Raw genomic sequence first — 26,030 nt, forward strand, 5'->3', positions numbered from 1 at the left:
TTATCACCCAGTAGATGCCAGAAACCATGGATAGTACTGAACCCTATAATATACTATATTTTTTCCTATCAATACTATGAAGAGTTAAAAGAGTAAAGTCACTTAATTTTATTTAGTTTTAATGGTTAATATAATCAAATATTTCAAGTGTACAAATAACAGTATGTTATATATGTATATTGCATTGTGTGTTCACCATCCGGTTGATTTCCTTCTGTCATCAAATATTTAACCCCTTTTACCCCTATCTACCTCTCCTTCCCCACTCTATTTTAAAGCCACTTTAACATAGAGCCAGGGCAGCTATTTCAGAGGATTGACTTGCATAACTTACTCCTCAAACCTTTGGAACGTTTTAACTGGGCAAAAGAATCTTTAGATTGGGCCAACCCAGCATTGTATTCCCAACAACTGTTAATAGAAAAAGCAGATCTCCTGCTTATAAAGACTGAAATTTAAGCACATTCTTTAGAATTAGCATCACCATGTGTAGCTAAAGAATAACTTAGCTTATAAGAACCAATAGAAATTCCTTCCTTCTATTCATTTTCTTAAGAAAACTCCTGGCCTTCGCTCCATAACTGGAACACTATCTGGGTTTTCGCATGAATCAGTGCACCCCAAACAGCTACTATTTGATCTCAAATAAATGATGTTGCCTTTCACTTTGGATTTTTATATTTTTTAAAATTAATAATACATATATGTGGTAAAGTTTAATCTATAAATTAGGTACAGCAAGAGAGTAATAATAACAAATAATAAAATGGAACAATTGTTATACTGTAACGCAAGTTATGTGAATGTGATCTTCCTTCCTCTTTATTTTCTTTCCTTCTCTAAACCTCTGGAATTTTCCATTTAATAAATTCAGACTCCAGTTGACCATGGATAACTAAAAACCTAGAAAATGAAACTGTGGATAAAGAGGAAACTACTATACTCCAAGCATACAATTTGATAACTTTTGGCATATTTATACACCTTGTGAAAATATCACCAATATTAAAATAGTGAACATATATACATCATCCTCAAGAGTTGCTTCATGCCCTTGTATACTCCTCTACAAATCTCAGCACTGAATCTCTCTAGGTAATCACAGATATGCTGTGAATATAAATTAGTCTTCATTTTCCAAAGTTTTATATAAGTAGAATTACACATTAATTTTTTTAGGGGGAGGGGTGGGAGGGTATCTGGCTTCTTTTACACCACACAATCACTTTGAGAGTCATTCATGTTCTGTGTTGCAATTCTCTCCCTTAAACTATAGAATACTTTCAGCAAAATATCCTCAATTCAGCAAATCTTTGGGGTTCCATCTGGAACCCCCTTTCTTTTAAATGGCCTGGACATACTCTCAGTAAGCCGGGGCTGTATGGGACTCATTTTGTTTCTTATTTTTCTGGGATCACTGTCTTTTTTCACCTGATTCAGTGTCTTGAAAACTGTTTGTCATGTATTTGGTGTAGATTTTTTTCCTTGTGGTTATTTCAGGTAGAAAAATCCTTATTACTCCATCTTAGATAAAAGTGGAAACCCCAAACAGTTCTAAATTCTCATAGAATTTATTGTTTGAATCACTTACTTTATGCTTGCCATTTGCTATTTTAAGTATATGCTTACCTTTTTAGCTACAAACTAAGAAATATAAATAAATTCTATTTTATTCTAAATCCGTCACCAGTATAGTGCTCTGTTTATGTTTGCATTCAGAAAAACCTAGCCCACAGCATTAGAAACATAAAGGCAGTGCAAAGAAAGTGAGCTCTTGAAGAAGCTTATCATGTGATCCTTAGAGATACCAATTTTACTTAATAAAATTAGCATTTATTAATTTAAATATGATTCAACTTTTTTTGTATTTGACCCACTGCATTCATTTGAATTTGAAAATTTTAGTGGTAAGTGAATATGTTTACATGCAGAAATCTCCAAAACCAGAGTGCCTCCGAATCTTAATTTGTAACCATCTGAACAATTTAAAACTAGCTAAGTCTCTCTTGTACCTTAGTTTCTTTATCTGTAAAGGGGAGATAAGGTTAATAAATTTACTTATCTCAAAAAGTTGTATAAGAATTTGATGAGTTAATAAAGAAGTAAACAATTATACTTAAGAATTGTGCTAAGTGAAAGATTTTTTTTTTTTAAGCACTTGGAAATGAAAAAGTATACTGCTTTGTTTGCTTAGGTCTTGTGGTCTTTCAAAATTCCTTTGATTCACCTTTATCCAAATATGTATTTCTGTGAAAACCTCCCAGCTTGGGCTAGAAAAACCTGTAGTGATATGTGATTGCTAAGTTTTATAGCAATTTATTTTTGTGACACTGAAGAAAGGACCAAAGGAACCTTGGATAATTAAAATGAAGTTCGTTGAATTTCAGTAGAATTTTATGATGTAAGATTCCAATCAAGAGCTCTGCCACCAAGCATAAGAAAAATGTAAAGTACCCCATAAATCGTATTCAATATAAAATATTCTTTAGACAATTTTGAAAAGAAGCTGTTAGAGCAAGGCATTTTCTCACTTTTCCATTTACCCTGGGAATACTGTATGTGATATCCATTGATTCCATAGTAACCGAATTTAAGAGGTTTTAAAAATGACCTAATATGACCCATAAAGGACATAGGAATTTCAGCTGTTAAAATTTGGGTGAGGCTATGGTTTTAGCTGAATTGGAAACTGAATTACTACTTACTGTTAGACAGAATAGGTATTTTTAGTGTCTTGAGGTTAAAGTCAGTGGGAAGGCAAGAATCCGAGGGTTGTCATATATTATAGGGAGCTGTCTCTTTCATAGCAGGTGTACAGTTCCATTTATGACTATCCCTTACATTTTTAAGCAAAAAAAATCTAAGAGGAACAATAATCCACATATTAAAAATATACTGTAGGCAGATATCATCTGAAACCAGCATTTTCAAATCATTCTAGTAAGAAGGGACAAAGAGTTCTGATGGTAGGCCCTGGGGAGAAGGGAAAGAAGTAGATGCAAATCCAGATGCCTGCACTTACACGCATGCACACACCGCTTAAATTAGATGAACCTCTTCAATCTGTTTAACCTACCAGATTTCACTGTGTTTATTTTAAAAATAATGTTTAAGTTTCAGTTGCTGTTTTACATCATTTTCCCACTCAGGTGAGAAAAATATAAATTGATAAAATGCATAAGTACATTTTAGGCTATTTTTGTGTATACTTCATGCAGAGTTTTTGAGAACTATTCTGATCATAACTTTTAGATAAATCAATCAACATCAATTTTAATATAGTTTAATTGAACTTGGCAAAGACCTATTATGATTACATTATTGTAAAATTGAAATGAAGCTAACATTGTGGTTCACTGGAAACTTAATTACTTCTTAGTTTTTAGAACAGTTATCTTTCAGTGCTTTGAGGATAGGTCTGTACACATGTAAGAACTTCGGATTTTTTAATTGTAGCTGTTCCCATACTTTGTATTCTATACCAGTATATAGCTCTTTCTTTTTCTTTTATAAATTTGAGGATATTTTGAAATAGTTTGGTGTAGTAAAATAAGAATAGTATGATAAAGTAGAATGAAATAGTACTTGTTTCTGTTATCACAGTATTTCATGCTGGCAAGTCATTTAGCTTTTTTAGTGTTAGTTTTTTTTTTTTTTTAACTTCTCATAAAAAATAATGATATGCTACTTAATTTGTATCTTGTATAGCGGCTATATATAGTTAAAATCAAATAAAAGAAAACATATGATAATATTTGAAAGAATTTAAAATTTCAAAGAAAATTAGTCATTAGCTCATTAGCATGATTTAAAGAAAAGCACTTCTGTATTACCATGATCTGAATTGTGTCTTCCCTAAAATTCATATGTTGAACTCTCAATATGATGATATTTGGAGATAGGGCATTTGGGAAGTAATTAGGTTTTGATGAGGTCATAAGGGTGGGACCATTATAATGAGATTGGTACCCTTATAAGAAAAGACACCAGAGAGCTGGCTTTTGGGGTCTCTGAGTACATGTGCTGAGAAAGGTCCATATAGCCATGTAGAAAGGAGGGAGCCTTCTGCAACTCAGAAAAAGAACTCTCACTGGGCACCTAATCATCTGGCACTTACTTTATCCTGGGCTATCCAACCTTCAGAAGTAGGAGAAATAATTTTAATATTTAGATACCCATTATATGGTACATTTCAGCATTTCAGTAGCCTGAACTGACTAATATATATATTTTGAGGTTAGATGAAAAATAAATTCAAAAAACACTTTAAAATTATAAATCAGTCTTTAAGTATTAGACTAATAATAATGATTATTATCTAAAAATTCATCTTGAAAATAATTTATAAAATTTTGAGATACATGTTATAAGCTTTGGAGTGAAAAATAATAATTCCACAAATCTTTGAAATGACATGTAACATTTTTCCTCATAGTAAGACTACAAAACAGTGTATATTATATTCATAATGGTATCAACAGCATTTTCCGGAAAACCAAAATCATCAATATGATAGATATAGATATTAAGAACTTTATTTTAAAGCATTAGCTTGTGTGATTGTGGGGGGTGGGAAGGGGCTGACCACTCCAAAATTAGTAAGGTGGGCCAGCTGACAGGAGACTTGGGGAGTAGATGATGTTGCAGTCTTGAGGAAGAATTAGTTCTCTGGGAATTCCTAGTTTTCATTTTTAAGGCTTTCAATTGGTGGGACAAGGCCAATTCACATATCAAGGGTAATCTTTGGTACTGAATCCAACTGAAAGTCAGCTGATATGGTTATTAAACACATCTACAAAATACCTTCACAGTAATATGTAGATTTGTGTTTGATTAAATAACTAGGTACTATAGCTTTACCAAGTTGAATCATGTAATTAACCATTACAGTATTATAAAATCTCTTTAAACAGACATAAAATAAATGAAGGGCTTGACTAATGTCTGATTGGATACATTAATGTAACTAAAGAAAAAATGTGCCAGTTCATAATAACATGGAAGCAAAAAAGGTGAGTCACAGAGTACATTAGAAATACTCTTTTTGGCACTGTATAGGGGAAAGGGAGTTTGAGCAAAAGACCACTAATTTTTAAATCTTCTTTGTGAAAGTCTACCCTAAAATAGAAATGATATATCAAGCTCATATAATTTAATTCCATTAAATAGTGAAATGATTTGCCTATCTCTCCTGCTCTAAGTTCTTACCAATAAATACAGTCAATGATGGACCACATAATAGGGGCCCCATAAGATTATAATGAAGCTGAACTTCCTGTGAGAAATGGGAGGATATGTGGTTCGGTAAGAGTTTTTTCTCTCTGATGGGAGCAACATCTGTGGGGCTTGACAATAGATTCCCTCTCACTCATAGCTTCTCAATTTTGAGTGTATAGATTACATCCCAGTGAGGCAGCCACTCACTTGTTTCAGCACACAGAAGTCTGTACCCCCAGCACTACATATTTATAGGTATTACATTCCTGCCCTCCAGATCTGGCTTGGTGGTCTTCAGAATCTAGATTATTTTGCTGTAAATTCTTTGTTGAGGACCAAAGATCTTGTACAAGGAAACAGGTCCACAGAAGCTGCCTTAACAAGTATTAAGTGGCACTTCCACTTTAGTAAAAGCTTTCTGTGGTATTGAGAAGCCAGACTGTCCCTGTACTTTGGAAATATGGTCGCATTGTAATGATGCAAAGCATAGGTAAATTTTACTTACTTTATCAATTCAATGCCAGAGAGAGCTCTTTGTGCCAGGTAGGGTCAATAGAACCAAAAACAAATTTCCAAAGTCAAAATGGTAAATCTACAGTTCTACACCCTTTCCATGTTAAACATCCTTTTTCCCCCCATATACCATAAAGTTTTTTTTAATCTCACCACTGTCCTAACATGTAACACCCAAAAAATATTGCCACGACAATCCCCCATGTTCCTTTATCTTTCCATCTTGACTTCTTATTCCCACTGGTCCTCAGGCCACCTTTTACTCCTTTCTTACAGTCACTATTACAGTGATCTATGCCTTACCCAACCAGTTTCTCCTCAATATTTTCATTCTGTCCAGACCATATTCCTGTTCATGAAGCAACACTGACAGCTTTAATATTCTCTTTCTGACCCTATCAAAAGGAAGCAGGAGGGGAGCTTATTAAGCAGTGTTTTTAATGTCTACAGTGGTGTACAGTAAGGTCCTGGGCCTTCACATTCACTCATCACCCACTTACTCATTAAGAGCAATTTCCAGTCCTGCAAGCTCCATTTATGGTAAGTACCCTATACAAGTATACCATTTAAAAAAAATCTTTATACCATATTTTTACTATACTTTTTTTCTATGTCTAGATATGTTTAGATACCCCATTGTGTTACAATTGCCTACAGTATTCAGTACAGTAACATGCTATATAAGTTTGCAGCTTTGGAACAATAGGCTATTCTATTTTGTCTGGGTGTATAGTACCATGCAGGCTTGTGTAAATGTATGCTATGATGTTTACACAACAATGAAATTGCCTAACAACATGTATTTCAAAATGTTTCCCCATTGTTAAGTGATCCATGACCATATAGTAATTTGGCTTTCTAAGTAGATTGTGAGGAGAAAATATTTGATTCTTAGGCTCAAATCCATGTGATTATTTTATTTTTTATGTATTTTATAAAATTGCTATTCCGATTGTACTTTTTAGTTTTATTGAAGTATAATTGATATAAAATAAACTATATATATTTAAAGTTTACAATTTGATGTTTTGCTATATATGTATACCCATGAAATTAATATCACAATCAAGATAATGAATATGTATCTCACTCTCAAAGGTTTCCTCATATATAAATATGAGTATGCTTTTTCTGGAGTTTCATATAAATGATATTATACAGAATGTAAACTTTTAGATTTTTCTTTTATTTAGCAAAATTATTTTGCATTCATCTATGTGTTGTATATAACAAGAATTCATTTCCTTTTATTGCTTAGTCAAAATTTCATTGCAAAAAAAATAGCACAAATTCTTTATCCATGGTCATTTTCTATCTGGGACTATTAAAAATAGAGCTCCTACAAACATTTATATACCAGTTTTATATAGAACTATGCTTTCATTTTTCTGGAGTGAACATTTAGGGGGTAAAATAGTTAGATCATGTACTAGGTATATGTTTTTTTAAAAAAATGATTGAATTGTTTTCCAAAGCTGTTGTACCTTTTCACATCAGTGCCAACAATATATGAGAGCTCCAGTTGTTCCCTATTTTCAGCAACATGTGTTTTAATCCATTTAGGCTACTATCACAGAATACCAAAGACTAGGTGGTTTATAAACAACAGAAATTTATTTCTTACAGTTCAGAAGGCTGGGAAGTCCAAGATAAAGGCACTAGAAGATTTGGTTTCTGGAGAGAGTCCATTTTCTGGTTCATAGATGGCTGTCTTCTCACTATGTCCTTATGACAGAAAAGGCAAGAACTTTCTTAAGGGTACACACCCCATTCATGAGGGCTCTGGTCTAATGACCTAATAACACCTCAAAGATATCACTTCCTAATATCATCTCACAGGATTTTAGGATTTCAACATATGAATTTGGGAGAATATTCGGTCTGCAGCAATCTTTAGTAGGTCCAATTTTTGTGAATGTTTGACCTTCTAATAAACGTGTAATGCTGTCTTACTGTATTAGTATTTAGTTTCATTAGTATTTCCCTAAGACTAATGAAATCAACCATCTATTCATATGCTTATTTACTATTTATGTATCTTTTTGTGAAATATGTGTTCAAACCTTTTGCCCACTTTTTAAACTAGGCTATTTGTTTTCTTATTAAATTTTGAGAAATGTTTATATATATATATATATATGCATGCATATACACACATATACACATATGTGTATATATATATATGTATGTGTGTGTGCATGGATATACTATACAAGCCTTTAACCAGATATATGCTTTTTAAATAGTGTCTTCCATTCTGTGACTTTTCATTCTCTTAACAGTGTCTTTGGTAAGGTAGTAATTTTAACATTGGGGAAGTCTAGTTTATAAGTTTGTTCTCTGTGGATCATGCTTATAGTATTATATCTAAGAAATATTTGCCTAACTCAAGTTCTTGCACATTTTCGCCTATTATTACTTCTAGAAGTTTTGTTTTAGGTTTTACATTTAGGTATGTGATACATTTTGAATCAATTTTTATATATTATGAGAAGTATAAAATGAATTTTATATTTTCATATAGATAGGCAAATTTTCCAGCAATGTTTATTGAAAAGACTGTTTCCAATAAATTGCTTTACACATTTATCAAAAATCAATTGTCCGGCTATTTATGTTTCTTCTAGACTCTCTATTCTGTTTTTTTCCTTTTGGCTTGTTTGAACTATTTAACTGTCTTGACTACTGAAAAATAATTTAAAAAGAGCTAAGTAAATGGAGATATATACTGTATTAATGGTATTGAATATTAAGATGTTCGCATGAACTCAACCTATAAATTCATACAATTCAATTTGAAACTCTAGCAAGGATATTTGTAGAACCTGACAAACTAATTCTAGAACTAATATGAAAATCCAAAATACCTAGAATAGCCAAAGCAAATATGTAAAAGAGAAAAGTTGGAGGAGTCTATTTGATTTCAAGAATGAGGGCTAGATTCAGGATTTCCTTAATTCTGCAATATAAACATCTTATAGCAACTAAATTTACACACTTTTCTGTATGAAACATCTACAGACTTATGCGTTAATCATTACACTTTATCTCATTCTTTTTGATTTTTTCATTATATTTAGTAAACAAAGTTTTTTCTTCATGTATATTATATTACATGAAAATAATGCAAATTATATTTATGCTAAAAATATTTAACACATTGTAATCTACCTTTTCCTTAATTTGTTGTGGCTATTAACTCATGTGTTAATAGAATATTACTATCACCATGTGGTTTACAGATTTTGTGGTTTAGGGGATTGATTTAATGTGTTGTAACTGGAATAGTATAACCAAGTTTTTATAGTACTCCTCTAAGTTTCAAACCTTTTTGATTGAGATCTTAGTTTCTTGAGAAATATGTCCCTATCTTATAAAGGCTCTGCTTCAGCTCTTGTATAAGGATTGACTGCACTTGTATAGGGTTACTAGACCCCTTCTTAAACCAAGTACTTTCAGTAGACACCTCTTAAAGATGCCACTTTCCATTTGTCAATTTTTAACAATATACACTCAATCTCAAATTACTTACAGGGGAACCGGGAAGATAAAAATCAACAATCCAACAGATATGTTGATTCCTATGCTCAAACTGTATGGTAGGTACTTTATGAGGTTCAAGATGACCAAAGTTGTTCTTGTAATCAAACTGAATAAAACTTAATTATTACCATTTAACCCAGGTAAATTTATATTGTTAGTGGCTCTTAATATTTATGATACAATGGGACTGACTTCATTTTGAATCTCTGCTCCAACCAAATAGAACTCTAATTACTGAAGTAAATCTCAAACAAGTAGACACCTTTGATTTCATGTAGAAAGGGCCGTGAGATTTGAGTTTCACACCATGTAATCTATGAAAGTGACATGACATTCTTTGCCATGTGACAGTTCTTCCAGCCTACTTTAACCAAGGTTTTTAATATAGAAGTCTTGCTTGTTTTGCATTACTTTACTGATTAAAAAAGATTTAAGGCTACTACCTCTTTTTAAAATCAGGAAGTATTATTAAAATCTGAGACATTATCCTATTTTTTTTGTTATTTTATTAATTTTATGATCCTTTTAAGATAACAATTTACCTTTAAAAAAGAAAAAAATCACATCAGAGGAAGAACTAATACTTTAAATCAGTGACAGCTACTATTTCTTTATAAAATAAATATATAGATTGCACATTAGAAACCTTACCAAAGTGAATGCTTCTGTGTAGTTTATGAAAGTAATACAATAAAAAATAAAATTAATGTGATACAAGACTGATAATTTGTTAAAGTACCCAAGAGATCGTACCTTGTCTTAGGTTATTTCTGTATAACATTAAAAACTGAATAAAATATAACACAACTATATTATTTAGAGAAGGAGAGAATATCTAAATATTGAGTAAAGCTACCAATTTAAAGACATCTTATTGCCCTTGATGTTACCTTAAATATGTTTGTTTGTACCTACTTTTGCTGATCTTCTAAATTGAGAGGAGAAAATTGAGACAGGTTTATAATGTGCAAGCCAGATTGGATGAGTATCAGGATGAGTAGATATAAAGAAAAGAAAAAGCAGTAATTGTTGACTACTTTTAAAGAACTTGAATGTAATCAAAGAAAAAAAGGTTGAAGGAAAACATTTTCTTCAACTTAAAATTTATAATTAAACACCTAACAAATTTAATTATTAATAAACTAATAGCTTTCTTTAGCTAAATTTTCTACTGAGATACTCAAAAGTTTTAATTTCCTATGATTCTTGATTATTTGATTTCAAGATATGGTTTTGTAAATGTTAAGAAAAAATATTTTGACCCTAGAAACACATTAAAATTCCCATCTTATACTCCTTGAAGTCTGTAGACACTCACTTGTTGATTACCATTCCCTTTGATAGTCTCTGGTTTACATGAAATTATATAATATATTTCTGACCCCAACTATTCCTTCTTTTCTGACATCCAAAAATAGGCATTTCCTTTAGTCCTAATCTCAAGACTCCTTCTCCTTTCTATACATTACTCCTTGTTACGCTCATTCAGTCATAGCCTCATCAAGTATCTTCACTCATATGATTCCCAGATGTTAAAGCCAATTATGTTTAAAGAGATTGACATGTTAGGAAAATGAACCGAAATCCTCAGTGATTCAGCTCTTTTATTGAGGAATATAGACCTGGAAATAAAATGTAAAATTCCTGGCTCTTTGTCATTTTCCAGTTTCTATAGTAATAAATTCTTGATATTACCCAGAGGCCATATAGCCCATGTCTAAGGCAATTCTACAATTAGAACTGTTCGTAATATTTCTAACTGCCTATATTAATTGAAAGTGAGCTGATGACAATGTCCAGAAGAGTGTGCCTAAGAGTCATCTGTTTAGTATTACTGTTTAGCATATTAATAGATCAAAAAGTTTAACTCTCTTATGAGCTACCAAATGCATAGTCAAAGGGATTTTGGATATATTTAGTTCCCCTTAAACAAATATCCGCTGTTAAATTGATAAACGAACTAGTGGTGAGTAAAAGAGGGGTTAAGTCCTCTTAAATACACACAAGAATTAATGCTAATCAAATTAAAAATCTTGGCCTTAATTTTAATGGCTAACTTATGTGTTACAAAGCTTAGTATTAAAGACTTGAGAATTCCCAATTGTGTGAGTAGCAGTTTTTCTAATGCATTTGTCACAGTATTTTGTTGCCTCTCTTCCCCTCGTGTGTGACTCGGGTATGTGATCTTTTAAATTGAACATATCAGCCATTTATTACTAACTCTATTTTAATTTCCTTTCTAGTTACCACTGGAAGTAAAAGACTGCTGGCAGTTTTTAATTTTACTTTAGACAGCAAAAGACATATCTGCATGATTAAAATGCCAGATATCTCTATAACTATTATCAATTATATTAAAATTAAAAGAAAACCATAACAAAATTTGCTCCGAGGGAGGAAAAAAATGTATTGCCCCCAAACCTTTATTAACATGCAACTATCCACAAGCTATTGCATTTTTCATAGTTTAGCCATATTTTGTCCAATTTAAAAAAAATTAGAGAACTTGGAAAAAATGTAGTTTAAGAAGAAATAATTGTGAAATTGGTAGCTGTGAACATCATGAGTAGCTACTTTGATATGAGTTAACCTGCACACAAATAGGTTGATTAAATAGTTAAATCAGCTGTTTTTAAATATATGTTGAGTTAGACAGCTATTTAAATTCTCTAACAAGCTACATAGCCCAGAAAGTTTTTAAGCCATTTAAGAAAATGAACTTTATGGCTCAAAAGAATTTTTGCTAACATTTAGAAAATTACAGTTTGAATTTCAAATGATTATAGCTATAAGTATTTAAAGAGATTTTATATATATTATCTCACTTAATCCTTACTGAAATCCTGCAGGATAGTGAGCATCAGAGAATGCCATGAATTTATTAGCAGTCTGACAATGATTAAATCATGGTATTGGAGCACAGATTCAAAATCAGATCCTCTAGTTTCAACATTAGTGCCACTCATTAATTCACTTTTTAAGTACCTTGTATATGCCAATACCTGGTAAGTACATCGTAGGTCAGGAACAGTGGCCTCATTGAAAATAGGTCAATATTTTTTATTTTAAGTAGCTTTGAATGTAGCAGGTGAGATGAATAAGTAATTAGGTCATGTGAGATTTTTAAAATATCATATCCTGGGTAAGTATAAAATGTCTTGGTAGGACCTAGGAAGGAGATGTAATCCATATTTTGAAGGGAGCACAGAAAAATCTAAAATATTTTTTGGTCCTGTAATTAGATTTACAGAGGCGAAGGACTTTTCTAGAAGAGTGAGGAGCATGTAGACATATCTGAGGTAAGAGAACAAGTACTAAGCAAGCAGTAAATAATTCGCTGTGATTGTACTTTAGTATTTCACTGAGAAACAGTCTAAACTGAAGTGGTTCTTCAGCCTTCCCATGGACATTTAAAATTTTCTGGAGGTGTTTTTGTATGTCAGAAGGACTGAGGAGCAGCATTACCAAGATCTAGTGGGTGTGGAAGAAGATTATGTTGCAGGGCCAGTCCAGTACCGTGGATAATTTTCTAAAACAATAATTGTGGTCTCCTGAAAAACACAGATAATGATCGTTAACAATCTTGCTCTGGGCCAGTAAACTGTTTTAGGCAAAGTATGGGCACAATAAGGTTACTGCTTTAAAAAGATTCATCTTGTTGCCTTGTGGTATGCGCGTTAAAGTGTATGTAAGTAGATATTAACACCAGCAGTGGATAATCTACTTTGGAACAGTCGAGTTTAAGAGAGCAAGAGACATTTGGCTAACACCGAGAGAATCTCACTGCATTGAATCTCTCACTAGAAAATGTGTTTGTTAGCCTCCATTGAGCAGATTGAATGAGAGGGAGTGATTTGGGCTAGAGAACAAACCCCAACGATATTCCCTACAGGAGGCTGGCACAAAAGCCCCTGCAGAGAATGGTTATATTCTCCTCTCCAGCCTGACAACTTTATAATGCTGCCTCAGTAGAAAAAAAAAAAAAATCAAATATTTAAGTTTTTGAAGTTAGAGGCCTATTTCTGCAAATGGAAGATATTCTGATTGATTCATATGGAGATATTTAGTCATGGCATATATTAATTTTAATACATTATCAGAGCCAGTTTTTATTTTAGTAGTTTCATGAAAAAGAAGATGATTCCATGAAGCCAGATTTATTAACTTATTCATTCATCCATGGATGTAGTCATCCATTTAGTCATTATTCAAAAAAATATGCATTGCAGGTATTGATTAACCTATGAATAGAAAAAAAATGCTGTTCAAATGCTCATCTTATAGGCAAATATTCCAGAATTCTCATATTTTTCCTCCATATTTCCAAGGATAATTGTATCATTTTGTTGTTCACACTTCCTTTGAAACTGATGCAATCTATAAGAACCCATGCCTACTATAGTGTGAAGTTTGGACTCCAACATTAAAAGTAGAAATGAAAAGAATAAATAACATTCATAGAAGTATGTGAATATCGTTTGAAATTGTACTTTGTTTTTACCAAATGCCTCTTTCAAAATACTTTGATTACACAGAAATCAAAACTTTTTTCATTTTCCAGATGCAAATGGCTTTATTTACAATGACAATTTTGAATACGAGTATATTTGCCTTTCTTTCTATAATTTAGTTATTCTAAACCTTCTGTGCTATTTTAAAAGATGAAATGTCTTCAGTAGGTGGTGAAGAGCCTCTTTAAAAACATTTTTATTTTACACAGGTGTCACACAGGTGGTACACCCTTTCCTCTCTGCCCCATAGGGTGTAGCTCTAACTACCCTCTAGGGAAGAGAAGGTTGGGTGAACAGCCTTACTGTTTCTCCAGCTCAGTAATTACCTGCAGATGCATTCTCTTCACTGCCCAAGAGTTGTTAAGGAAAGTACAGGCTGATGCAAACAGAATGGGCTCGTATCACGGTTCTTCTATGAGTCACTTTAGCCCTTTCCTGAACCCTTGTGCACATATGAAGCTAAGTGTCGTTTTAATGAGGAAATCCAGTCATTGTGATGTAATTGTATATATACCGGTGAAGAGGCCTCAGATGTGGTCCCCTGACATAGTTACTTTGTTCTTAGTGACATGAGTGGAAGAAAGTTTTCACACATAGAGTCTCAGAGGGTTCCTATGAAAGCACACTGTCATCTATACTTACAGATTAATAACTCTGGTTTTGTTATGCTCAGAATATCCTGAGTTTCATAATAAAATTACTCAAAATCATCAAAAATAAATGATAAAATGTCTAAATCACTTATGACTTTTCTCTTTATTTTAAGAAATACTGAAAACTATTCACCACTAGTTATTGCTTCAGTCCATTATACCATTTCATGGAGAGGCAGAATTCCATTTGGGTTTTAGATGAACAAAAATGTCCTTTTAATCTGGATGGAGTAAAGGAGAGAGATTTAGAAAGATTCTCTAGTCTCTGCCTTTAGACTGGATAAGTATGTTAGATAGACTCTTTTTATCCCTCCAGTTTTATTTTCATCCTCTTCAACCTACCCTGGTACCAGAAAACCAACACTTACTGATTTCTTCAATGAACATTTTTGCTCCTTGACTTACGGTTGTGTCTGGTTAATGAAAGCCATCAAGGGCAAGAATACAGTACAGAGTGAGTGAGTTGATGTTATTTAGTTCTTTAGTCATCTCCCTGCCTTGTCATGAATTGCCCTTCTTTGAGTTTCTCTACCAAAGTCCACAATTCCTACTGAGCACTACTTTTATAGTTTTATCTACAGACCAACTTCAGCCCTCTCTATGTCTCAGAAGTTCTTCTTTCCCCTTCCTTTTTAGGCCAAGAGATGTTGATAACTCCCTCACTCCCTGTTGTTCATACACTCAGGATGCTTAAACATGCCTTAGCCTCTTTTGATTCTGCTCTCATATTTATTAACTGCCCCGGAATTAAATTATTCTAAATTACTACATTTGAGTGTGCTATTTTTTCTTCTGATCATTGTTGATACCGATGTTTATACTATTTAATACTTAACAACTACTAAATAGAGTAAATAATAAAAGAGGACTGCACTAAGAGAAAGTAGAGGTGAATTCAATTTTAGGCCTGTCAAATTTCAGACGTCTGACTAGTATTCCTACAGAAATGAAAGTGTAAAAACATATCTAGGATGCATATTTGACTTAGAGGTTTAATGAACTTTATGGACTTGAAAAATTCTGAGCTTCATTAAACAATCCATAAAATTTTTAAAATATATTGGTTATTGCTCCATTCCTGTGAGCCTTATTTTATACTATAGAACAAATTAGAAAAGCAAAAACTTAAGGGACCAAGAAATCTATCATAGCCAAAAAACTTATGTGAAAGCTGAAATGTCTTATTTTGTGCCAATACTTTCCAACCATTTACATCAATGGTAAAATTTTTTCAAAGGAAAGCTCATCTTCCCCTGAGGCATATTAAGTCTTCAAATATAAACTGTGTATATGCAACAAATTATTAAATCACTAAAATATATGTTACAATTTTAGGCAATAGATAATTGAATAATGTGTTTTCTTTGTATATAACAGATTGCTAATATCAAAATTAAAAATTATACAGTATGGCTATTTTTCTATTTGTGAGGAAATGCTTATATTAACTTTACAGTACTCATGGTTTCTGAATGGAAGTCAAAAGTAATCTGAGAATGACAAATAATTTCATATATATGTATATATTTGTATTTACATTTATATAGTTTATATGTGAATGTACATTTATTGCATTTATTTATTTTTATTTCTTGGTATAATTGAACTCTTCCCTTAGGTCGTAATCTATATATCTATAGGTAAAATGTTATACCTTTCAGTCTTTTGAGATATTCTTCAAATATCTTTAATGTTTTACAGTTACAATTTTGAGAACTCATCACCTGTGAATGCTAGTTAGTTAAGGTGGAAGATTTAAGATATGTTGCTGTATTTATTATCAATAACCTTCTAAAGTGGTTTCTATCTTTCTATATTTTTTTATTTTTATTTTTTATTCTAAATTTTTTTTTTAGGCGAGACAACCCTTGGTTGACCTCACAGATTGCAAGGACTTTGTCAGCTTCCAATCCCTTATTTTTAAATTTTTTATGCCTATAACACCTAGTCTTCTTAGGTGGTCTCCCATCCAAGTACTAATCAGGCCCGAGCCTGGTTAGCTTCCAAGATCAGATGGGATCGGCTTGTTCAGGGTAGCATGGCTGTAGACTATATATTTTTATAGTTGTATTAAAGACTGAATACATATTCATTTTCTTTGCCAGAAGCATTAATTTTCTGATAGGATAAGGCTGCAAAACAATCGACCTCTCTCACCCTTCAATCTCCATAACTTAAAACAACAATTATTTTATTTATAGCTCAGGAGTCTACAGGTCAATTAATTTCAACTGGAGTACTCTGAACTAAACTAGACCACCTGCTTTTGGTCTATGTGTTTTTATCATGGACTCTGGCTGAGGTAACAGTGGCTAACTGTGGTATAGTGTACTCCAGGAACAAGGTGGAAGCAGAAACACATAATATCACACTGTAAAGGAGTCAAGTCAGAAATAGCACTCTGTCACTTTTCCATAGGTTAAATCAAGTCACATGGCCATGTCTACTGTTAATTATTTATTAACGTATACTCTACAAATACTGAGCCTTGGCAGACACTTGGAGGAAAGGAAGAATTTATTGACAAATGAAACAATCTGCCAAATAGGGCCTACAAAGAGACATGTATTCTCACTTGACTTTAATCAACCGGTATTATGCCTTTCTACAATTCAGAAAATTTGTAAAAGGGAGTGTACAGTGTGAAATAATATGTGAATCTTTAATAACCTTAAGTCTAGAAGAAAAGACAAGTACACAACACAGTTAATAAATTTAAGGTAAGTACATAAAAGGGCTGTGAATCATAGATTAATTGTTCTTTATTAATGATTGGTGTTTAAATAAATGGATAAAACTTACAAAGAAGATAAATATTCAAAGATGTAAAGATCATTTTGTTTAAATGGAATATCAGAAAAAAATTGGAAACTGTTATACTGGTTTAGTTTTAAATATATACTTAAAAAACCATGAAAGAAGCTAATTCTATTCATGATTGGTTCTCTATTATATGTAGTAATCTAAAAGGACATTCTATTGAAAAGTGGAACTCAGGTTTGGAAAGCTTTTAAATAACATAAGAAACTCAGGCAGTTACATAGGAATAAAAGCAAGATGAAGCATTGTGCTCAAGCAAAACCATTTTAGTGTTAAATTTCTGAAATTTTCTGGGATACTTTCTATGCATGGGCTCAGGGACTGTACCTGGGTGGTTATTTTCTATTCTTAGTTAAAAGTAAGTTTAATTTTGCCTTTTGCCAATTATATAACACAATGTTTAACCATTGTTTATTCTAGATATTTTAAATGGCACTAAATAAAGCATATTGGTTTGCCAGGTGTTACCGTTTCTAAGACATCGGTAAGGCCAAGACAGAAGTTTGTCAGTTACATCCTTGGGAAACTCATTCCAAGAGAGTTTTTTTTTTTTTTAACCATTAAATATTTGTTTTCTTTAGTTATTTTATTTTTGTAAAGTGAGAAAATTATTGCATTTAATGTATTTTTATCATAAAAGGATTTTTAAAACTTAAAAAGACAAAGTCATGCATTTTCATAAAATTTTTGTGATAATTTAGAAAAAAACAAAAGTAAATTCAAAACAACTTTAAATATCATACATACTAAGTGTTTTTTAGAAGCAATGATCTTCGCTCAAGTACAGTGTGAATCCAAATAACAAATCCAAAGCATATGTGCCAAAATTGTTTCAAATTAATACAATTGAAAGTAAAACAGACTGGTACTGCTTTTCAAAGGAAAGTTGCTCTTTTGAAGCCAATCAAAACTTTAAGGTTTTTGTGAAAACTTCTGAAAGCTGAGAAGCCCAATATAGAAAGATTAATGAAACACACATTAATATTTTGTTGTATAGACAAAATACTCAAAGAGATACACTGTGCAGATATACTTCATGCACATAAACTAGAAACTTGGAAGGTATTAAAATTTCAAAATTTATAGTTTTATTTTTTGTTTCGATTTAATACTATTCTAATAAGGACATCATTTATTATCTTCTTGGTTAATAAAAGCTTATATTTGATCTTTCAATGTATGTTTTTCAGAATTATAATGTTATTTTTATGAATTTGCTTCTTCAATAGATTTAAAACTTTTCTACTGGAAGCTTGTACACTTTTGTACCCTTTTATCTATCTCTCCCAATTTTCCCTCTTTGCAGCCCCTGGCAATCACCATCCTACTCTCTGTTCCTATAAATTGGACTTTTTTTTTTTTTATTCCACATATAAGTAATCCCATACAATATTTTTCTTTCTCTGGTTTATTTCGCTGACTATAATGCCCTCCAGGTTTATCCATGTTGTCAGAAGTAGCAGGATTTCCTTCTTTATTGAAGCTAAGTAATATTTTATTGTATATAAATACCATATTTTCTTTATCCTTTATCCATCGACTAACACTTAGGTTATTTCCACATTTGGCTATTGTAATTAATGTTACAGTGCACATGCAAATGCACATATCTTTTCAAGATAGTGATTTTTAAAATATATACCCAGAAGTGGAATTGCTCAATCATAGGTCATAGCATAGTTTCTATAGTTAATTATACTGTATTGTATACTTGAAATTTGGTAAGAGAATATTAAGTGTTCTCCTCCCCCCAAACCCCCAAAAAAGAGGTCTATGTGAGTTAATGGATGTGTTAATTTGTTTTTGAGAATGATTTCATAATATAGGTATATCAAATTATCACATTGTACATTTTAAGTATATTACAACTTTACCTGTCAGTTATACCTTAGTAAAGCTGAAAATAAATTAAAAGAAATAGAAGATAACTTCTGGATAAAACCTACATTAGAAATAAAAAAGCATTATATGTATATAATTAATCCTACTTTCATAATCATGATTATTTCATAGCTTTAGAGTACCATAAAAGCAGTATTTTTTCTCAAAGGAAAAAACTAAGAATAAAAAATTGAACATGTTTCTATAATAATGAGAAATAAAATTGAATCTATTGTCCTTATAAAAGAACATAGTTTTCAACATTGGAAAGATTTGAAAAGGACTAAAATAACAAAGGGTTCTTACTAAAATTGAAATAAACATTTTGCTTCAAATACCTTTGTAATTTCAAAAATAATTATTGTGAATCAGCAATTTTGGATTTGGGATAAAAATGGTACCTCTTGGTATTTTTAGAGAAGTCTTTGACCTATGAATAGTTCATAAGGAATATTATGTTATAAATAGATTTTTCAATATAAGGAAATACATATGTATATGTTACTACAATACATAAGAATGTAAACTTTATACAATTCGAACATTATTAAAAGCATGAATGTTTAAAAACTTTTTCATCTGAAAATATAATTTTAAATTTAAAGTTGAATAAAAAATATGTATTTTAATTTGGAAGTTTACTCTTTAACCAGGGATAAGTATATATTTGTATTTATACTATCATATTTTGAAAAAGGGTACAACAATTTATACATTTTTGCTTTGTTTTATTTAAGTTTATACCATTTATATGTTACTTGATTTTTAAAAAATTTTTATCTGAATAATGACATAGGCTTTATTTTCTTTCTATGCAGGGAACATAGTTAAATTAAAAATCATTTTTATCAACCTTAACGAGAGTAATACAAATAATAAATGAAAGACAAATAACTAAATCGAAGTGACTATCCTGATGACAGTAATAACTGACATTTATTACATGTTTACTAGTCACCAGATATTGCCCCTGATACTTTATACATAGAAATCTTTGTCTGATACAAAATTGAGTATATTTTTAAATTTTTTTCCTCTCTGTTTTAGAAGTGGATAGACATTTAATAAAATTTTGTAATGAAAGAGATTTCACAATTCTTTGTTAACCTCTTCATTTTTAAATGTGAGAAATATAAGTATCAGTTAGTTTTTGACACATTAGATTTGATGTGCCTAGGTTATTTGGTAGGATAAATAAATCTGAAGTTTAGAAAGAGTTATAAGCTGGAAATAGAACATTGAAAGTTATCAAAATTGACATTGAATTTAAGTCTTTAGAACTGGTAGAAATCACTTAAAGGAATTAATATAGATATATGGTTCAAAAACTAAATTTTAGGGCTGCTTACTATTTAGGTTTTTGTTAGACGATTTACAGAACAAAATGAAACAACTGTAGACATGTATAATAGCCAGCAAAGAAGAAAGAAAACAGGCCTCTTTATTATGTTATTAGGTAAGAGGCCAAGCAAAGAAAGCACTGTAAGTTAGAGAGAATGATCAATGATGCCAATTGCTTCTGTTAGGTGAAAAAAGGCAAGGACTTAAAATTGATCATTAGACTTAGTAATATGGAGATGAATAGTGACAACAAAATCATCAGTTTTTGTGGAGTTCTGGTGATAAAAAATTTGATGATAGTGTGATTGAGAGAAAAAAGGGAGAAAAATATTCAAAGAATCAAGCATAGATGTCTATTTTAAGAAGTTTTACTTTATTCTTAGAAGAAAAATCAAGTGAAAACTGGAAAGAGAAGTCAGGTCAAGATATTTTTATGAGGTGAGCAATATAACTGGTATTTTGGATATGATCCAGCTTATGAGGAATATTTGATAATTAAAGAGAGAGAAGAAAAAATCACTAGAGCAACATCCTCGGGGAAGAAAAAGGGATGGGATCCAGTGAACAATGGAAGGATTATTTACTTGGAATGCCATCTGATAATAGAAGTTTGAATGTTCAAACACAAACGCCTGAAAATAGATGCAAAAGGGCAAGTGGTGAATGGCCGTTTTCTCTTTGCTGCTTTTGTATTTAGTGAAATAGGAAGAACAGTCACGAGCTGAGAGTGAGAGAAGTTTGAGGCAAAAGGACATAGTATAAAATAGTCCTGTATTACAGGAAAAAAGTAAATGAATTAGGAAAATGTAGTATGAGTTAGCTCTCATGAATATAAAGGTATGCCAATCCGGATGATTTGGGGTTTCCTTCAGGCTGGTGCAGTGGTAGAAGTGCAGGTATGCAGTAAATGGAGAGTTGCATTTAACCATGGCTGTGGTTTGGTTAAGAGAGTAAACAAATATTATAGAAAGCAAAGGAGTTGATGTTGCATTGAATGAGTAATTTTATACAGACTAGTAATGAAATTTAAGCTTAATAATAAAAGCATGGGTGTTTGTCAAGGGGTAAGAGATAAAGAAATATGTGAAGGTCTCAATGGTTTCTAACTATTATTGGAGTTAAATTCTTGGAGTGAGTTAGAAAGACAGAAAATTGCAATCAGACATGTTTGAAATTGAGGTTCAGGGACAGTGGTGGCAATTAGTAACAACAGTCATGGGTATGATCATAGAAGTGAGTTTTAGAGTTAGGGTGGGGACGAAGATGATTGGAAAGAATGGAGAAGCTAGATATTGGACTTCGAATTTACTACTACAAGAGTAGTGTTGGAAATAGTTCTAGTGAGCTAGGAGCTAACAACATCAAAGAATAAAGGAAGGTAATATGGGGGATCTTAGATGACAGCGACGAAGAGAGGTGTTTTATAGAGGAAGGAGATATAATTGAAATAGGATGATGAATACAGGAAATGCTTTGAGGCCCAGACTTATCAAGTCTGCCAAAGATGCAGTATTGTCAAGAAGAATCAGGTTCAAATTTGAGAAGACAGTGGGAGAGACATTTAGAGGAGAGATTGAAGATATAGTTAGTTTTGCTAACTAAACTTGAGAGAAAAAGGAAATATGGATGGTGTACTAATAAACATTTAGATTCAGAAGAGATCATGGAGTAGAAAGAGACTTCACAATAATATAGCCTAATTGTTTATGTCTTGAACCCTCTTCACAATATAACTAATACTTATCCAGCCTCTATTTGAATATTTCCTGTGACTGGCTCCTTACAAAAATGAGATATTTTTCTATATTCAAAACTAGTTCCATTTGCCAGTTAAGTCAAATAAAATTTGTATAGCACAGATTCCTTTATAATTAAGATTCTCCCTTGCTTCCTGTTACTTGCTCCCAGCTAGCCTCCACTCCCTCTTTTGATCATTAGATTCAAATTCTCTGGTCCACCTGTTCCTTTCCCTCTTCCCTTTCTGAGGCTGGCTATTTACAAACTCTCTACTTACTTGTTTTGAGTCATGGATAATTTCATTAAGTGACCACCCTAAGAGCTACCAACTTCAGTGAAGAAGTACCCAATTCCTTGGTCCCTATTGGCTCACTGCTGATCATCTTCCTTCTACATTCACGTTCTTTCTTCATACCCAGTTTCTAGTTCTATTTGTATCATGTTTATTCTTACTCTTGAAAAGATATTCTCGACTCCCTCATTTTAATCTCATGCACATCTGCCATCACTGCAATTCTAGACAAACCCCTCTCTGTGCTGGTACCCTGACATCTAAGCATCAAACAGTAGAGTTCATTTTCACCAAACTCAGGTGGGCTTTCCACAATGCATTCAAGAAATAATGTTTCTCCAGAAAGTTTGCTCTGCCTATTTCCACAATTAAATCACATCTTCTCCAGTCTACTTAAATATTTTACTACTACTTTTCTCTACTTGGTCCAGTGTATAGCTTCAATTTTTACTAGATGGTATACATCAGGGATAAATGCTTTTTTGCTACCATATCTAAAAACTGACTTGTTGCCTCTACTTCCTATTGTAATGGAAAAAGGTACTACTCCAACCCAAGTCCAATTCCTTCATATCTGCTCCTTTGCTTCTATGCTCTAGTGTCTATTGCACCTTCATCATCTTGAGTTTCCACCACATACTTCCTCTGATCAAATATGATCTAGTACCTATAATCTTAAAGAAAAACAAGCCTTGCTTTAACCACATATATCCCCTTAGTTGTTACTTTTTGTCTTATGTTTACTATATTCCTTCATAACCAGTTTTCAAGGCAGTGGGTTTTAGGGGAAGGAGTATTGTTTGTTTGTTTATTCTGTTTTTTATTAGCATGCTTCAACTTTCTCACCTTCCAGATGATTTTCCACCATTGTCGTTCTAGAGTTCTGTTTGCAGGGTCATCGATTGGTAACTTTTTGCTAAATTCAACATGTTCTCATCCTACTTCAGTTGTCAGCAGTATTTGACTAAAACTTTCTATCTATCCTCTTGATCTCTATAAGAGATTAAGAGTGTATGTTGTGGCTACACATTCTCAGGCTCTAAAATTCAAGTGATGATGACAATATGTAATCATTATTATTATTATTTTCTCTCATAACCAGAGTTAGCTTCTGAGTTTCCATTTTACTTGGTAGTGCAAAAAAAAAAAAAAGTAATTGAATCAAATCTAAGTAAACCCAGTTGCTTCAAAGTATTCTCAGGCTTATGTTTTAATTTATTCAAATCAGAATTGCTCGTTTTCCTCCTTTATTCTTCCTGGCTTGGTTCAGTTTCTGAAAGTTTATATAATACAATAATATCAGAAAGTGAGGCATCTGGGCTTTAGCCTTTCTTTGTCCTACACTGACATCTGTTGCAATGCACAATCATGTCCCATATCCCTACCACACTGGCATCTGTTGAGGTTTCTGTATTCCCACCTGGTTTCCTGACATACATCCTACACTGCTCCTTGTTATAATTTCCTCTCATTATGACCACAGATCCCTTCGACATCTGCCTGCTTTTTCTCTCTCAGCCAACTGTTCTGTTGTCAGAGGCAAAAGGAAATCTTGTTGCTTTCTCTTATTACCTAGGGACTGCAGGGTGTTTGCTGTGGCTGCATGTGTCTTCTCCCTCTCTAGCAGCAATAAAGATATCTCAACCCATTTGCTACCATTTCACTGGGTTACTAGATAATTCTAAAGGAATAATTCTTCACATCATTCCAAAAAAAAGATAAAGAGCAAATTCATCCTTTTTTCTTGGATCCCCAAATTGTTCTATAGTCCCTGTCAATATCCCTTTTAATTTCCCTTATTTTAACTGTAGAAAGGCAGTACATAGAACCTTTTATGAGATCCCATCAGGGTCTAAATGATTCCATCCAATACATTGTTCCACCTTTCTCTGTACCGATGGGAGTAATCATACTTTTTCTTCTAATAAGGAGAGGGTGATTTAATTTTTTATTCTTCTAATTTTTTTTTACCTATTATATCAGTGATATAACTTTTATTAAAATAAAAACCAAAGACTTAGTATCTCTGCCTTTAGGTCTCTATTTTCACTTCATCCAACCCTGGGCTTGGAGAAAAGGACCACTTAAAGGTGAAGATATATGAAATCTTCCCATTACAATCAGTATTATAGGGAGAAGCATACATTTCTGCAGTATGGCAGAATGGATAGTCTGCCCATCTCTTTAGCTGGGGTAAAAAATAATAAATACTGAATAAATTAACATTTATTGCATTGATGAGCTAAAGAAAAAGTAACGGGTATTTTGAGGCAAAACTAAATGAAAGGAGAAAACGAAAAGTGCTGAATGCTGATACTAGCTTCTACTTTGAGAGCATTTGCAAATTCTAGTGAACTTGAGTTTTAGTTTTCATAGATTTGCAAAAGATAGAGAACAGAGAGATAATTTCAGTAGTTGCTTAAGTTAGAAAGCCTGAAAGAATATAATTTCACCATAAAACTGGGCCCACCAAACTGGTTAGCTCTTCTATGTAAGTGTAAAATAGATATAAATGTACATTCACTGAGGATTTTACAAGAAGATATTTCTATCTGGAATTCTTGTGCTGAATGACGGGGAGGGGGGAATTATCCTTCTAGCTAAAAACAACCCTTATTTTGGATTATAGCCTGAATTTATCCAACTTACGTGATGTGAAAACGTCAATGTAATACATCCATTTAAAGTGGTGCTAGGTTATTTAGTCCCCAGTTGCCTGGCTGAAAAAATTGCACATTTTTTTTCTAGAAGGATCTCTCTTTAGTCCAAGCCTCAAAAAATTCCCACAAGTAAAATTTTAAGAAATGTAAGTTCATAATAAAAATTATAAAACACCAAAAGAAACAAGACACTACAAGCTAGAGTATCCAGAAGTAAGAGACAGAATAACAAAACTGAATATATAAAATAAATATACTTTATAAGTTACATAAATAAAGCACTGAGAAAAAGAAACAGTAATAGAATATTAAAGAGATTAGACAAAAAACTCAAGAGAATGATTTGATATCAAAACTATTGTTTTAGGTAAGGGTCCTTGGAAACAGACTCTGAGATATACATTTGCATGCAGGAAGTTTATTTGGATAAACTTATTTGGATGTTCTTATGAAAATAGAACAGAAAAAAAAAAATAACAAGCACCTGTAGGGGCAGTCAGAAAAGCCAGATTGGGTAAGAGGCAAGGGAGTTGCAGTTGCAACAAGAACCTCAGCTGATCTTATTATAAATTCTGGACCTAATCACTTCTAAAATTACAACACAAAACCAGACATATTTTTGGTATATCTGTCTATTATACAGAACATCAACCATCCCACTAACTGAATATAATAGTTATAAGGGGAAAATGAGATTACAGGCATAAAAATTCTTTAAGAACTCCAAAAGTTCTATGTAAATGGGTTATTATGACTATTCAGGAATCAAAAGCACTGCTACTAGTGACAAATAGTTCACTTCTGATTGACAGTAGCTAGTGGACCAAAAGCAAATTTTTAAGGCTCTCAGTGCCTCATTTTT

At 32.2% G+C, this 26,030-nt stretch overlaps 1 protein-coding gene and 1 pseudogene across 4 annotated transcripts in view; one reads left to right on the forward strand and one right to left on the reverse strand.

The window, feature by feature from the left end:
* Positions 1 to 26,030, forward strand: part of MGAT4C (MGAT4 family member C) — a 594,490-nt gene that overhangs the window by 47,841 nt on the left and 520,619 nt on the right. The gene's annotated exons all lie outside the window — the stretch shown is intronic.
* LOC118614120 lies at positions 16,370 to 16,487 on the reverse strand (annotated as a pseudogene).

Source organism: Rousettus aegyptiacus, unplaced genomic scaffold (assembly GCF_014176215.1).
Source record: "Rousettus aegyptiacus isolate mRouAeg1 unplaced genomic scaffold, mRouAeg1.p scaffold_m13_p_2, whole genome shotgun sequence".
Taxonomy (NCBI): Eukaryota; Metazoa; Chordata; class Mammalia; order Chiroptera; family Pteropodidae; genus Rousettus; species Rousettus aegyptiacus.